Source organism: Tasmannia lanceolata, unplaced genomic scaffold, assembly GCF_043159265.1.
Source record: "Tasmannia lanceolata isolate RefF3 unplaced genomic scaffold, GAP_Taslan_0.1 ptg000008l, whole genome shotgun sequence".
NCBI lineage: Eukaryota > Viridiplantae > Streptophyta > Magnoliopsida > Canellales > Winteraceae > Tasmannia > Tasmannia lanceolata.
Window position 1 is genome coordinate 64,574,131 of NW_027518685.1, and position 13,237 is coordinate 64,587,367.

The following is a 13,237-nucleotide window of genomic DNA, read 5'->3' on the forward strand; positions in this document are numbered from 1 at the left end:
CCGCAATCCGTAATTTCATCAAACATCAGCCTTCAGTATGTACTTTTCTCCTTTAAATTTGTGGGAAGTTTTAGATCAATAAAGGGCAAAGTAGTCATTTAAATTAGTGAGACAATTCTAGTCTCTAGAGAAAGAAGCTTGGCTTCAAAGTTTTTTACTGCGTGTTTGTGTAACCGGTGGGGCCCACAAAGGGTGATAGTTCGGAAAGTATTTTGTGGGCCTGTTTCAAACCGCGTTCAGTTTCATTGTACACTATCTGGTTAGTGGTCGTTGCCTTCGTTCTTACTTTCTTGTTCTTTCCATCTTTTGCTTTACTACCTTGGAAATTTGGTCAAATGGGGACAAAAAATAGTTGAAATCGTAAAATGGGGACACCACTTTTTAAACTTGTGAAATAGCTCCATTTCACTTTTCCTGACATTATTTTTTACATAAATACCCCTCCATCCAAAAAAAAGACAAGGTAAACAATAAAACCTTTCTCTTCCTTTTTCCACACCACATTTACTGCTAGACTCGACAAACAGGTAACCCAAGCGGGTACGAACCCAACGGGTACGGGTTGAAAATACCCGCGGTTCTGCGTGGGTTGGGTAAACCTGCGGGTAACCCTGCAAATATATATTTAATTTTTTTTTAAAAAAATACCTTTTGCAGCAACAATGATTTCATTTTCTATGAACCATAATCCCATAGAAAATCAACGGCAGAGATTGTACTCATAATCCCATTTTCCATTGTATTAAGTTTAGCACCTCTTTTTTTTTTGAATGGTAAGTTTAGCACCCCATTACATAAATATTATGGTCAATTGAGAAAAGGTATTTGCTATGGACCATCGCAAAAGGCATTTCGCGAGCGGGCTGTTGCATGAGAGAGCAGCCACCTCTCATGAATTGAATGAATAAGACAAAATGTGGCTGCTCTCTCATGCAACAACCCGCCCTGAGAAAAGATAGTGATAGTTCAATGAAAGGGGGAAGGGATTTACCTAGGGCTGTTCATTAGTCGGGTAAAAACGAAATAACCGACCGAACCGAATTCGGTCAGTTATTTCGGTTCGGTTTTTTAACTTTCGGTTCGGTTTCGGTTTTATAAACATTAATATTTCGGTTTTCGGTTTCGGTGTAGGTTTCCGGCAAAAACAAAATCGGTTTACCCGAAAACCGAATTGTGGTTCATAAACCGAAAAAATTTCTTGTCGTTCCCTTTTCAAATTGCCTCGATCCACGTGCCACTGTTGCTAGTTATGAACTGATATGCGTACATCCAGTACTTGAGAACTTGAGAGGTGGTGCAGTTACTAAAAAATGAAGATGTAAATTAGACCATCTGAAATGTTTTGGGAGGCAGAATCAGCGGCGATATACACTGGCTGTCCACGCTTACCGTGTACATCAACGGAGGTTTTCAACGGATTTAATCCTCTTCACTGTGTACACCACAAAGGCGGCCACCGGACAAAGTTCAAGGTTTTGTTGGATAACTGGTGATGGCAAATTGTAGACTTATTAGTTTTCACTCTTTTGATGACTTATTAGTTATTTCAGAGTTTAGAGTTTTTTCTTCTTGAGCAGAGAAGGTACTTTGATAGTTTGATTTATTTTGACTGGTTTAGGGTTTGATTTTAGGATTTTACTTTTAGGTTTGATTTATCTTGACTGGTTTAGGGTTTGATTTTAGGTTTTTACTTTTAGGTTTGATTTATCTCCGTCCACCTCTCACTATTCGGTTTTAACCGAAAAACCGAACAACCGAAATAAAATTTCGGTTTCGGTTTCGGTTGGAATTTTTAGGTAACCGAAATAATTTTGGTTCATCCAATTCAGTTTTTTCGGTTCGGTTTTAACCGAATAAGCACCCCTAGATTTACCCCAGTAGCTCATAAGCTACGTATTATTTTAGTATACTAATATTTTCCCTGAAAATACACAGATGAAGATGTACACAGATTTACATAGCTTAGTATACTAATATTATTGGATCATATGTTTTTTTACATAGATTTACACAAATTAGTATACTGCAATAATACATAGATTTACATAGCCGAGAAATTACAGAGATTTACATTAGTGTCAAACTAAAATTACACAGTGTCAAACTAAGAAATTTATCTATATTTCTGAACTACATCAGTGTCAAAACCTAACCCTTGTTTTGACGGGTAACCTGCGGGTAGGGTTGCAACTTGGGTCTGGTTTTACGCGACCCGCATCGACCCGACCCGAAAATAACATGGGTCGGGTTTAGAAATCATGGGTCTTGGGTAGGCCGGGTTTTAAATTGGAAAACCCGACTCAATCTTGGGTAGGGCCCGGTTTAAGGAAAAAAAACCCGAAACCCGACCCGAGTCATATGGGTGTACTGTGACTTTCTTAAATATCTCTTGAATAACATAGCAAATCATTTTCCAATATATTGATACAATCGTTTTCATTGAGGTAATCATGTCTTTTATGTGAAAAAATAGTCTCCTTAAATTTATATATTTGATGACAAAAATTTAGAGATTCTTGGTCTAAAGATTTATTTATTTTTCTACAATCTTTAAAATTAGTCAATATTCTACGTTGAAAATGAAAACCCGACCTGAGAAACTATCTTGGGTAGGGTCAGGTTTACAAATCTCAGGTTTTCCTTTAAAAAATTAGACCCGACCCGACCAGAGTTGCACCCCTACCTGCGGGCATCAGGGCGCGACCCAGACCCAGCCGCTGGTCACGGGTGCGGGCCGGGTGCGAGTCCTGTAACGAAATCGGTACCCGTACCCGCAAATTTTGCTACGGGCCTGGTGTACCTGCGGGTACGGGTGCCATTTTGCCAGGTGTAGTTACTGCCCCTCTCCCTTCACCAATCCCCATTAATGCCTGAAACGAAAAAATGGAGAAAAACGTTAGTTTTTGTTGGTCCTGTTAGGGTTTGTGCTTTAATATTTGTTTCTTCTCATTAATGTGTTTTATAACCCTGTCTTGTATAAGGGTGTATAAGGGTTATTAGTGTTCAAGGTTTTAAATTTCGGTTTCGGCTATAATTTTGGGCTTCACTGAAACCGAAATTTTAGCCGAAATCCCAAAATTTCGGTTGAAATTCGGTAAGCCTTATCGAAACAGCGGATTTTTCTCCCAAAATTTCAGTAATTTTGTCTGAAATTTCGTAAACGAATAAAAAAATTATATTTTAACTTAGATTTCGACCGAAATTTGGTACGTTTCGGAATTTTCTATTTCGGAACGTTTCGGTGTCGGTATTGACCGAAATCCGAAATTTCGAATTTCGGTCGAAATTTAAAACCTTGTTAGTGTTTGATGACCCTGCTGATAGAGTTGCTACCATTGACTTGAACTGTTGCTAGACACTCCATAACAAGCATGTTGTCACGCCCCTGCCCCGCTGTATAGATAGAGAGATAAGAAGAAAGTGTACGGAAAGTACCTGTAAATAGCCTAACTTCTAAATCTTTTTAGGGTTTTTCTGCCAGGTGGTTTCTGAGTCTCCCGGTTGAAAAGCGGAAAAAAGGAGAAATGGAAAGAAAATGGCAGAAAATAGTCCAAGGAAGAGAAATCATGAGTTTATATATAGTGTAAGCCTGACCCAAACCGTCCATTTGATGTGCTACAACGTAGATAAGTTGTACCCTAACAATCATTTTTATCGGATGATCCTAGGCCTTGGATTTATAGAGGAACTACAGATTATGAAAACTTTATAGATCTGAGGGCTGGGATCATCCGATGGAAATGTTTTCTGGGGGGCACAACTTATTTACGTTGTGGCCCATCAAATGGACGGTTTCAATCATCCACTCGACTCGAGGAATGTTTTATCGTGGCATGACATATGGACACCTCATAGTAATAAAATGTGGCGTGCCCTCGTAATGGCATGGTGGGCCTTGCCATTGATTGATCTGAACCGTCCATTTGCTGGGCATTGTGTCGGATCCTCTATGGCCCGATAATCAGACAAATCATTCAATCCTAACTACTACTTTGTAGCCATGAAAGTTGGACAGCTAAAAACTACACAGAAGCTACAGTACACGTTCAACCACAAAAATGCACATTATTTGATGCTATGAATATACGATTCATCAAAAGCTTGATTTCCGAACATTCGGAGGGATAGGATCATCCTATGGAGATGATCTACGGGTACAGCCTATTTACGTTATAGCCCAACAAATGAACGGCTTAGATCCTGTAAAGTGGGGCCACTGAACATTCTGAAAAACACTGGACTTCACGTAGAGTGATAAATCGACCCCCTATTTGTCTAACTCAGAGGAGAGAGAGAGACATAGGGGGTCGATTTATCACTGCCCGACTTCTCGTTCACGAAACATATAAAGGGAAACAATATTTTCCCCACCTTGACGGATAAAATCCACGCCCCGGTAACGGTTTTCATTAAGACTCTGTTCACTTCTTTTCCCTGGTGCTGTTTTCCAGGGAAAACAGCCTTCTTTTTCCCTTACAAGACCTTGACGAGACAGAATTTCTGTGTTAACTTCTTTTCCAGGGAAAGATATTATCAGATGTGGAATTTCTTATTTAAAAGCTGAAAATGACGTGGAAATTGACTTTTTCCTTGTTACTTGAGATTTGGTTTCCGATTAAATATATCGGAAAGGGGCTTTCCAAGGAAAGCGAAACCTTTTCCTTGACAGTTTCCCTGGATTCCTTTTCCTTCTACCATGTCACCTTGAAAGGAAAGGAAAACAAAATCCTTTCCTTTCCTTTCCGGGGAAAAGAAGTGAACAGAGCCTAAGTTCCAAAGGCAAAGAAAAATGTTAAAAGGGGGTGAATTTATCCTCAAGCAGTGAACCATTCTCAATGAAACCATTTTGGGGAGGGGGATTTTATCCGTCAAGGGGGGAAAATATCATTTCCCCATATAAAATCTTATACTACAACAAGCCTTGTTTGGATTGCTGAAAGTTTTTGGAAAAGTTTGGAACAATAAAATATTTCTTAAATTTTGAACTTTTTACAAAGAAAAAAAGACAAATTGAGCCATTTAAAAAAAAAGATAATCTGAACCAACCCTATTCAATTTTCATTTAGAGAGGGACCTTTAATTTATGATAATATCTCTCTAAATTAACCATAATTATATCATTTCCCTCTAAGTTATGTAAAGAAAGAAACTTCCTCAATAAAATATTTTCCATTGGAAATGGTTTTCTTGCAATCCAAACAGGAAGTAGAGAAATTATATGATAAAAGGGGTACAAACACGTAAAGGTAATTCCATTCTTGATAATTGATCCAACCGCCGCTCACTTTTTGTCATGCCTCGACCTCACTGGGTAAATATTGTCTAGATCTAGATCTCAACCCTCCTCAGTTTTGTTTTCCAGCAACACTAACCATACCCTACCCACTCCGCAGGGATGCTGAAAACATGTCTACACAGGGAGAGGGGAAATCCACATATATAGCGCAGTAACTTTTCCTCCCTTTCTGATGTGGGATCTCACACTTTTTGAGAAGTTGTTGTTGGATCAAATATCAAGGGTGGTCCTTCCATCCTACCATCTTTACGTGTTTGTACACCCTTTCATCATATAATTTCTCTTAAAGAGTATTCTTCTCTCAATGGGAATCCTCTCTACTAAAGAAATTATCAAACTCACCAAATTTTGTAGGTAAAAAAAATTAAAATATCATTTACTCTGATTCTTTTTTTCCCTTCTCTTGTTCTCAAATTTTATGATCCATTTGTTTGCATAATTTATAGGGTTTACAAGGTGTTTTGGTTGGTTTTGGGCTGTGACTAATCTGCAAGTAGTGTTGTTGTTGCATATTTTGATTCAAATTACAAGGAGATTACCTGTCTAGTCGGCACATGCGCCATGCTTTTGTTCCCCTTCGAACTATTTGAAAAATGTGGTTTTTTACTACTAGAGCCTCGGGGATCGGTTGTTGAGCTCGGCTGCCTAGGACGATCTGCACTCAAGAATGGACACCCAGAGGACCCTCGAATGCTCAAGTCAAAACTGAGCACCATACAGTATGAACTAAACCCTCACGGTAGGAAGAGGTTTAAGGAGGGAGTGTTGGAAACGTGTTTCCATTAAGAAGTGCTAAAATGGATCATCTTCATCTTATAGGCTGTTTTCAATGACCATTCTCCACAAGACTTTTCTCTTTCTTGCCTGGCGGAGAATGAGAAAACTAAATAACCAGGAAGATACTATTCGGCATGACAATCTTAGCCATGTGCCAATGACCCACAAATGGATAATTAAAAAAGAACAATAGGTAAAATATGAGTGCAATCAGAACTAATTGAATGGTTAAGAATGCCCATTTCCTGCAATTATTACCCTTAGGTATAAAAAGAGAGCAGATGGACTATAGAAGTCTCACATTCTCCCGCTGTTTTTTTTTTAAGATAGTTTGCATTCATAATAATATAAAAATTACAAACACAAGATGAGTATGTCCTCATTCTTTATTTATACATTACTGGACTGAAAAGAAACATTTCCCAAAACAAACTCAAGCAGGCCACAAATCTTCAGAAAAACAAAAAAAAGCAAGCGATCAACATCCTAAAATTCAAGCAAGAAACCCACAAATCTGCTAAATCCTCCTAGAACAATTCTTCCCAACATAGCGAATGGATCCTACCGGCACTTGCCAGACATCCCTTCTACATGTTGAAGAACATGAGATTCTCAATATTTTTATGTATCTTAAGGAAATCCACGCCTTCATGGTAGAGTCACCCCCCTGCAGGCAGCAATATCAGCATAGTAAACAGGAGGAACCAATGAAACTGGCTTAGTGCAGTGGGAAAATGAGTAACACAGGTTGTATATGAGCCGTTGCATCTCGTCCGAAGAAAACCCATGCTCATCCCAGAGGACGCAATAGTGAGTTGGCTCACTTGTGTCAGTATGGGTGCAAACATAGAAATCAAAACCGATTGTTGGATCGATAACTGTCACCGGAGGGATGTTATCTCTCTTTCCACCTTCGCTCTCATCTTTGGGATAAGCCCTCATCAGATGTGGCTTCTGTACCCCCACGACTGTGATGGTTGGGGAGTACCCATTTGACTTGATAGCTTTCTTAAGATCATCTAGCTCTTCGTTCAGAACCTTGTCGCTCTTGCTAACTGTAGACACCCCATTTTGACCGAACCCTAACAGAGTCGTTAGGGTAGAAACCCTGTTAAATTAGTGTTTTAATGTCCCAAATTTGTTCCTAGAATAGGTTAAGGTCTCATTTAGGTCCCCGTAAATTTTCGTCCGAATCCGTCGCGGTTTGCCTAGCAAACGGACGATGTTTGTAGAGTAGTGTAGTGTAGGAATAAGGGTGGCGATTCAGCCAGGAGCGGGGGTGTGCAGGAATTTAGGAAACCAGTTCAAATTTTCTATAAGGGGTTGTCCAGGCAGAAGCAGGGGTATGCGGATTAGTGTGTAGCATAATTAGGGGGTGTTTTATCCTGAAGCAGAGCAATTTCGTAATTTGCAAAGATGCTTTTCTTCCCCTCCAAGTCACCATTAAGGCCTAAGCTAGGTTAGTGAGAACTTTAGGACTAGGATTAGCCAGAGGGGAATCCTATGTAGATTAGGCTTCCTTTGATCCCAGCCCTTAAACAAAAGCTGATTTGAAGGGCTAGGATCAAGGGGAGGGAGATATTTTCCATAAAATTTTCCCCCTCCGCCATTGCCCGAGGCCCCCCCCTGTAAGTTAAGAAATATACAGAATGCATTGATAGGGGCTGTCCAAAGGAGAGGAAGGGGGCAGAATATATCTTTTTTTTTTCTAGACCATTCTTTTCCTGGGCCCCCTGTCGAGTAAAAGGTAGTCATAAATATCCATAGAGGGGGGTTGTCCAGGGGGAAAAGGGGTTGAATTTATCTTTACCCTATATAGTACCTCACGAATTAGGGTTAGGGAGGAATTTTCTCTTTTCTTTTTCTCTCGTTCGAAATACAGAGAGAGAGAGGAAGGAGAAGGAGGAGAAAACCATTTTTCTACCCTCAAAACCCCTACCCATTTCTGCAACTCCGGCCATCTCCACCTTCTTCTCCACTTTTCCATCGGCCGGCCACCTCTTCTTCTTCCCCAATCACCATTTTCTCCGGCGGAAACCCACCTCCACCACCACACCATCCTCCTCCTCTGCAAACCCCTAATCCAAACCCATCCTCTTCTCCGACCGTTCGAGACTCCACCCCCAATCGGAAATCCGATTACCACCATCCCCGTCTCCGGCGACTCTCACCATTCTCCTCACCCTCAAACACATTTCCATTATCTTCTTCTCCCGGAAACCCACCGGAATCCGGTTGGACACCATTAAATCCGACCAAACCCACTCCATTCCCACCACCATCAGTCACCTCCTATTTTCTCTGCAAATTCGGCAACCCCTCTTCCAACCTCGGCCACCGGAATCCAACCACCGGAATCCTGCACCACCATCATCTTCTCCATCAAATCCCCTCCACTCCAGCCTTCTTCCACCCTCCAAACCCTCTCCCATCTCCATCTTCCATTTCCCATCTCCACAGATTCCGGCAATTTCGCCGGAATCCAACCGAACCCCCTCTCTGCAATTTGCAACCACCATCGGCCACCACCTCCATCAAACCCCCAAACCCACTACCATCAACCCATTTCCGGCAAACCCTCTTCTCCACCTATCTCATCGTCACCTCTGCATCAGCCGCCGTCCCCAGCACCATTCCCAACTCCGGTCGGAATCCGGCCACCCACCACGGAATCCGGCTGCATCATTCACAACCGCTGTCACCTTCACCTCCCCCCTCTTTAGCAGGTAACAATCTGTGATCTCTCAGCTCATTTCTATTCCCTTGATTTTCAGTTAGAATTTGATGCTTTTTGCAAGGACCCAGTTGGGTTTTCTTTGTTGTTCTAATTTTGTTTCTTTTTCTGATTTTAACAAGGATTTGATGCCTTTAGGGTTTCCGTTAACCCCCGTTTCGGAAAAATTCTGCTTTTGTCTCTGTTAGAACCCGAATCCAGTACCACCCCTTTCCATTCTTGTGAATTTGAGCAGAATTTGATGCTTTTAGAGTTTTTGTAGATACCCATTGTGGGAAGTTTCCAAAAGGATGTCTGTTCCTTGTCCTCTTTTTTGTTGTTGGTGGTTCTAATTTGAAGCTTCAAAAATTCTTATACTTTTGGGGTTACTGTAGAAATCATTGCTTTCATTATCTGGTATCATACCTTATAATCTGGTTTTGGAACATAGGAATTCAAACCTGGTTTAACCAAATTCATGAGTTTAGGGGTTCCATGTCAGTAGTTGGCTATGAACTGTTTGCATTTTATATGATGAGGTATATGCGGATAACTGTGAGGTCTTGAGGCATAGGGAGCATATCTTTGATTTAGACTCTTTACATTTGTTTATGTGGTTCCAAATATTATTCGGTTTTACATTTTATCCTTGGAGCTATCTTTTGTTTGAGTAAAAATATGAGGCTTGCTTTTAGAAACTCGTTCTTTTTCCTGTTCATAATTCTTATGAGTTGCATTATCTTGTGACAATGTTTCGAAGAGAGTTTGATTATGTGATTACTTGGTTGAGTACAGGCGGAGTTAAATCATTTGTTTGTCTTATCTCAGCCGGCCGCCCCCTGTATATAGAAAATGACAAATGAGTTAGGGTGTAGAACCAGGTTTCTAGGATTAGTAAGCTAAGCTTGGTAATGTTCGCTTTCATCTGAGATTTCTCATTCGGTTTGGATTAGTTATCGACGTTTGATATCTCCTTCGGCTTGTTGGAATCTTCTTCTCATGTGGGGCGATGAAGGCGCTAGCCCAAGCCCATCTTTAGGGGACTCGCTCAATCCAAGTAGCGCTCCCCTCTTTTGTTTAGTAGGCCTACCCACTTTTTTGGATTTCTTTTAACCCTTTTTTTTTTTAAAAAAAAAAGAAACCTTCTCTGGGCAATGATAAGGTTACTTGGAGCCTGTCTTTGTGTTTTGTAGCTCACCGTTTTTGCACTTGAATTTGCACAAGTTGATTTCCCCTGTTATGCACCAAAAATTTATAAATATCAGAAATATCATTGCATGCATTTGTATAATTTGTTGAAAATTTAAGCTTCTTCTTTTATGTTAAGTTTTTGAGTTAGGTTCTGAAGATGAATGGACTGTTCAGGTGAGACTATCTTGAAAGCTTATCATTTTTTATTATTATTATTTCATTAGGCTACCCAGCGGCTGGTCTGGGCTAATTATTTTTTATATAAATAAATTGTTTAATTGAAGAAGGAAATCAGATGACTACTCTATTCGATGTTATCGACATGAGTACTGTTTGATTTCAAGGCGGTTTGTAGAAATATTATCATGTGTATTATGATATCAGATGATTACTTTAGCATCATCTGATTTCATCCCCATATTGGGGTGGTGTTTGTGGTTGGGCATAGAAGTGTTTGATATTGTTTTTCTTTTATTTTATTAGGCTATCCAGCGGCTGGTCTGGACTAATTAATGTTGTTTATTATTTTATGATTGCTATAGATTGTGTATTTTTTTTTTATTGAAATTTCTTCTTTGCTCAGCACTTGATTTATTTTTATAAGAATGGATTTGAAATTTGCGATTATCTGGTAGCCTTTTCTTCTCTCTTTGATAGACTAACACAGTCTTATGGATTTTCTGTTAAATTTCTTTAGATAACTAGAATCCCCTCTCATTGCGAGGGCGATGAAGGCGCTAGCCGCCCAAGCCCATCCTTAGGGGACTTGCTCAGTCCAAGTAGCATACCCCTCCTTTGTATATAGGAGACTTGTCCAGTCTCATTCTCTTGCTAAACCTCCTCTTTGTGCGTCGTTTGGTTTTGGGAGAACACCTTACTCGGCTTGGCAGCATACCCCTACCCTTATGGGTATTGGGTTGCACATTTGTTGCACCCTTCGGCTAGGTAGCTGTCCGGCCCGGCTGGGTGTTTTTACCTTTGCCAAATATGCACAAGGTCTCTTATTCCTTTTAGACCCGCCCGGTCTCATTCTCTTCCTAAACCTCCTCTTTGTGCGTTGTTTGGTTTTGGGAGAACACCTTACTCGGCTTGGCAGCATACCCCTACCCTTATGGGTATTGGGTTGCACATTTGTTGCACCCTAGGGCTAGGTAGCTGTCCGGCCCGGCCGGGTGTTTCACCTTTGCCAAATATGCACAAGGTCTCTTATTCCTTTTAGACCCGCCCGGTCTCATTCTCTTCCTAAACCTCCTCTTTGTGCGTTGTTTGGTTTTGGGAGAACACCTTACTCGGCTTGGCAGCATACCCCTACCCTTATGGGTATTGGGTTGCACATTTGTTGCACCCTAGGGCTAGGTAGCTGTCCGGCCCGGCTGGGTGTTTCACCTTTGCCAACTATGCACAGGGTCTTTTATTCCTTTTTACTTGTGAGCTTCTCCTTATTCGATAGTCCATTCGCATAGGAGTCAGCCCTGGTTAGAGAGTCTTTGACTCATTCATAGTGTTATTAGAGTCTCTGACTCATTTGTACTTCCTCCCTAGTGTTATTAGTTAGGAGTTTTTTTCCATTAGAGACTAACTCAGTCATATAAGAGCCTTCCCTGCTTAGGATCTTAGATTGTTTTCTCTGTTCTTGGGGCACTATCTTTCTTGTTGTGGTTTGTCTCTTTGAGACGCCAGTTTCTTGTTGTGGATCGTCTCTTTGAGACCTTTGTTGCTTGTTTGGGGTTTCCCCTTTTTGCTTTAAGGCTTTGCCTTAGTTTATGGTATTACTTGCGTGTTTCCTTTAAGATTGAAAGCATTTAAAGGTCTTGAGCATTGGAAAAGCTTTAAAATCCAAAAAACATTAGAAATTTAAATCTCAAAAACATTTGAAAACTTTAAAAATATCAAAAACATTTGAAAAACATAAAAAACCTTTAAAAATCTTAAGTGTTGAGTGTTTCTTTTAGAAGCGTAGTAGGCGAGTTCGATTTTCGAACTACGTTGGCTTGATCCTCTTCCACGAGGTACGTAGTGCAGCTTGGGATCTTCATCCCAAGTCCAGCCAAACTTTGTAAATAAAAAATGCTTTAACCCTTCAACTTTAAAACCTTGTTTTTAACACAAATCTTCCTCTAGAGTTAGGAGTTTGTCCTAGATAGAGAGTTTTAGAGTTAGGAGTTCGTCTTTGATTTGTTGTGTGCTTGTTTGTGTTTGTTTTAGAGTTAGGGGTTTGTCCTAGCTAGGAGTGCCTCCGTCCGGTTAGTTGGCGATTCACATCGCCGACTGATGACTAGGTCTTGGATACGTTAGCAATCCTATTGTTTTCCTTAGGGCATACAGCCTAGTTACACGTAGGTTGTAGGAACCACCTGCATTAGCTTAAGGCTAACTTGCATTTAGTTAGGGCATATAGGGTGTCCTAAAATCTACAATTCACTGGAATTTAAATAATCGTTCAAGAAGCTTTAATAATTAGTCCGGTCTTTTAGATCGAGTCTAAGATAGAGGTCTAGGTGTCTAAGGCATCCTAGCTTAGAATAGACGCGAAGAACTACGTTGCCTTGATTCTCGTGGAGGCGGGGATACGTAGGCTTCTTTGGATGAATACCAGACCATCCGAGGACTCGGGCTTAATCATTTAGAGTCTTAGGATTTATTGTGTTGTTATATTGTGTATTTTGTTGTGTTTTCTTATTTTCTTGTGCAGACCCTATACCTTTAGCTGTAGCATGCATGCGTTCGTCCACCAGAACTTAGACACCTGTTAGGCCTGTCACTCATAACCTAGTTGTCATTAGGTGACATTTATTTCGGTTCTTTTGTGTGTGCTTATTTTCATCTCCGAGACATGCATGATTAGATAGACGTTTTCTCGGAGAGGTGTGTTCCCATTTCATATGATTTTCGCCCAAAACTCTTCGAGGTTAATAATAAATGGCATAAGAGACCAAGTGTTCGCACTCGGGCGAATTGGGGGCGCTCTTCGGACCTTCTCCATTCGTCATCAGGCACGGACCTTCTGTATCTCTGGTTATCCATTGCAAACAGAGCATTTGTTTTGGTTCCATGGCGTGTCCATGGATGGCGACTCTGAGTTATTTTTAGGTACATCTCGGTTTCGAGCCTTGGCTCCTGATCAGGATGTATCTCATTCGTTTTTGTATCGCCACTCATGCTATGCTGTGAGGGTGGCATCCGTTTCGAGAGTTCCTTGGTAGAGCTCTCTTCCGTTGTGGAGATCTTTGAGGATTGCTGTGGGGATCTCGCGTCCTTCG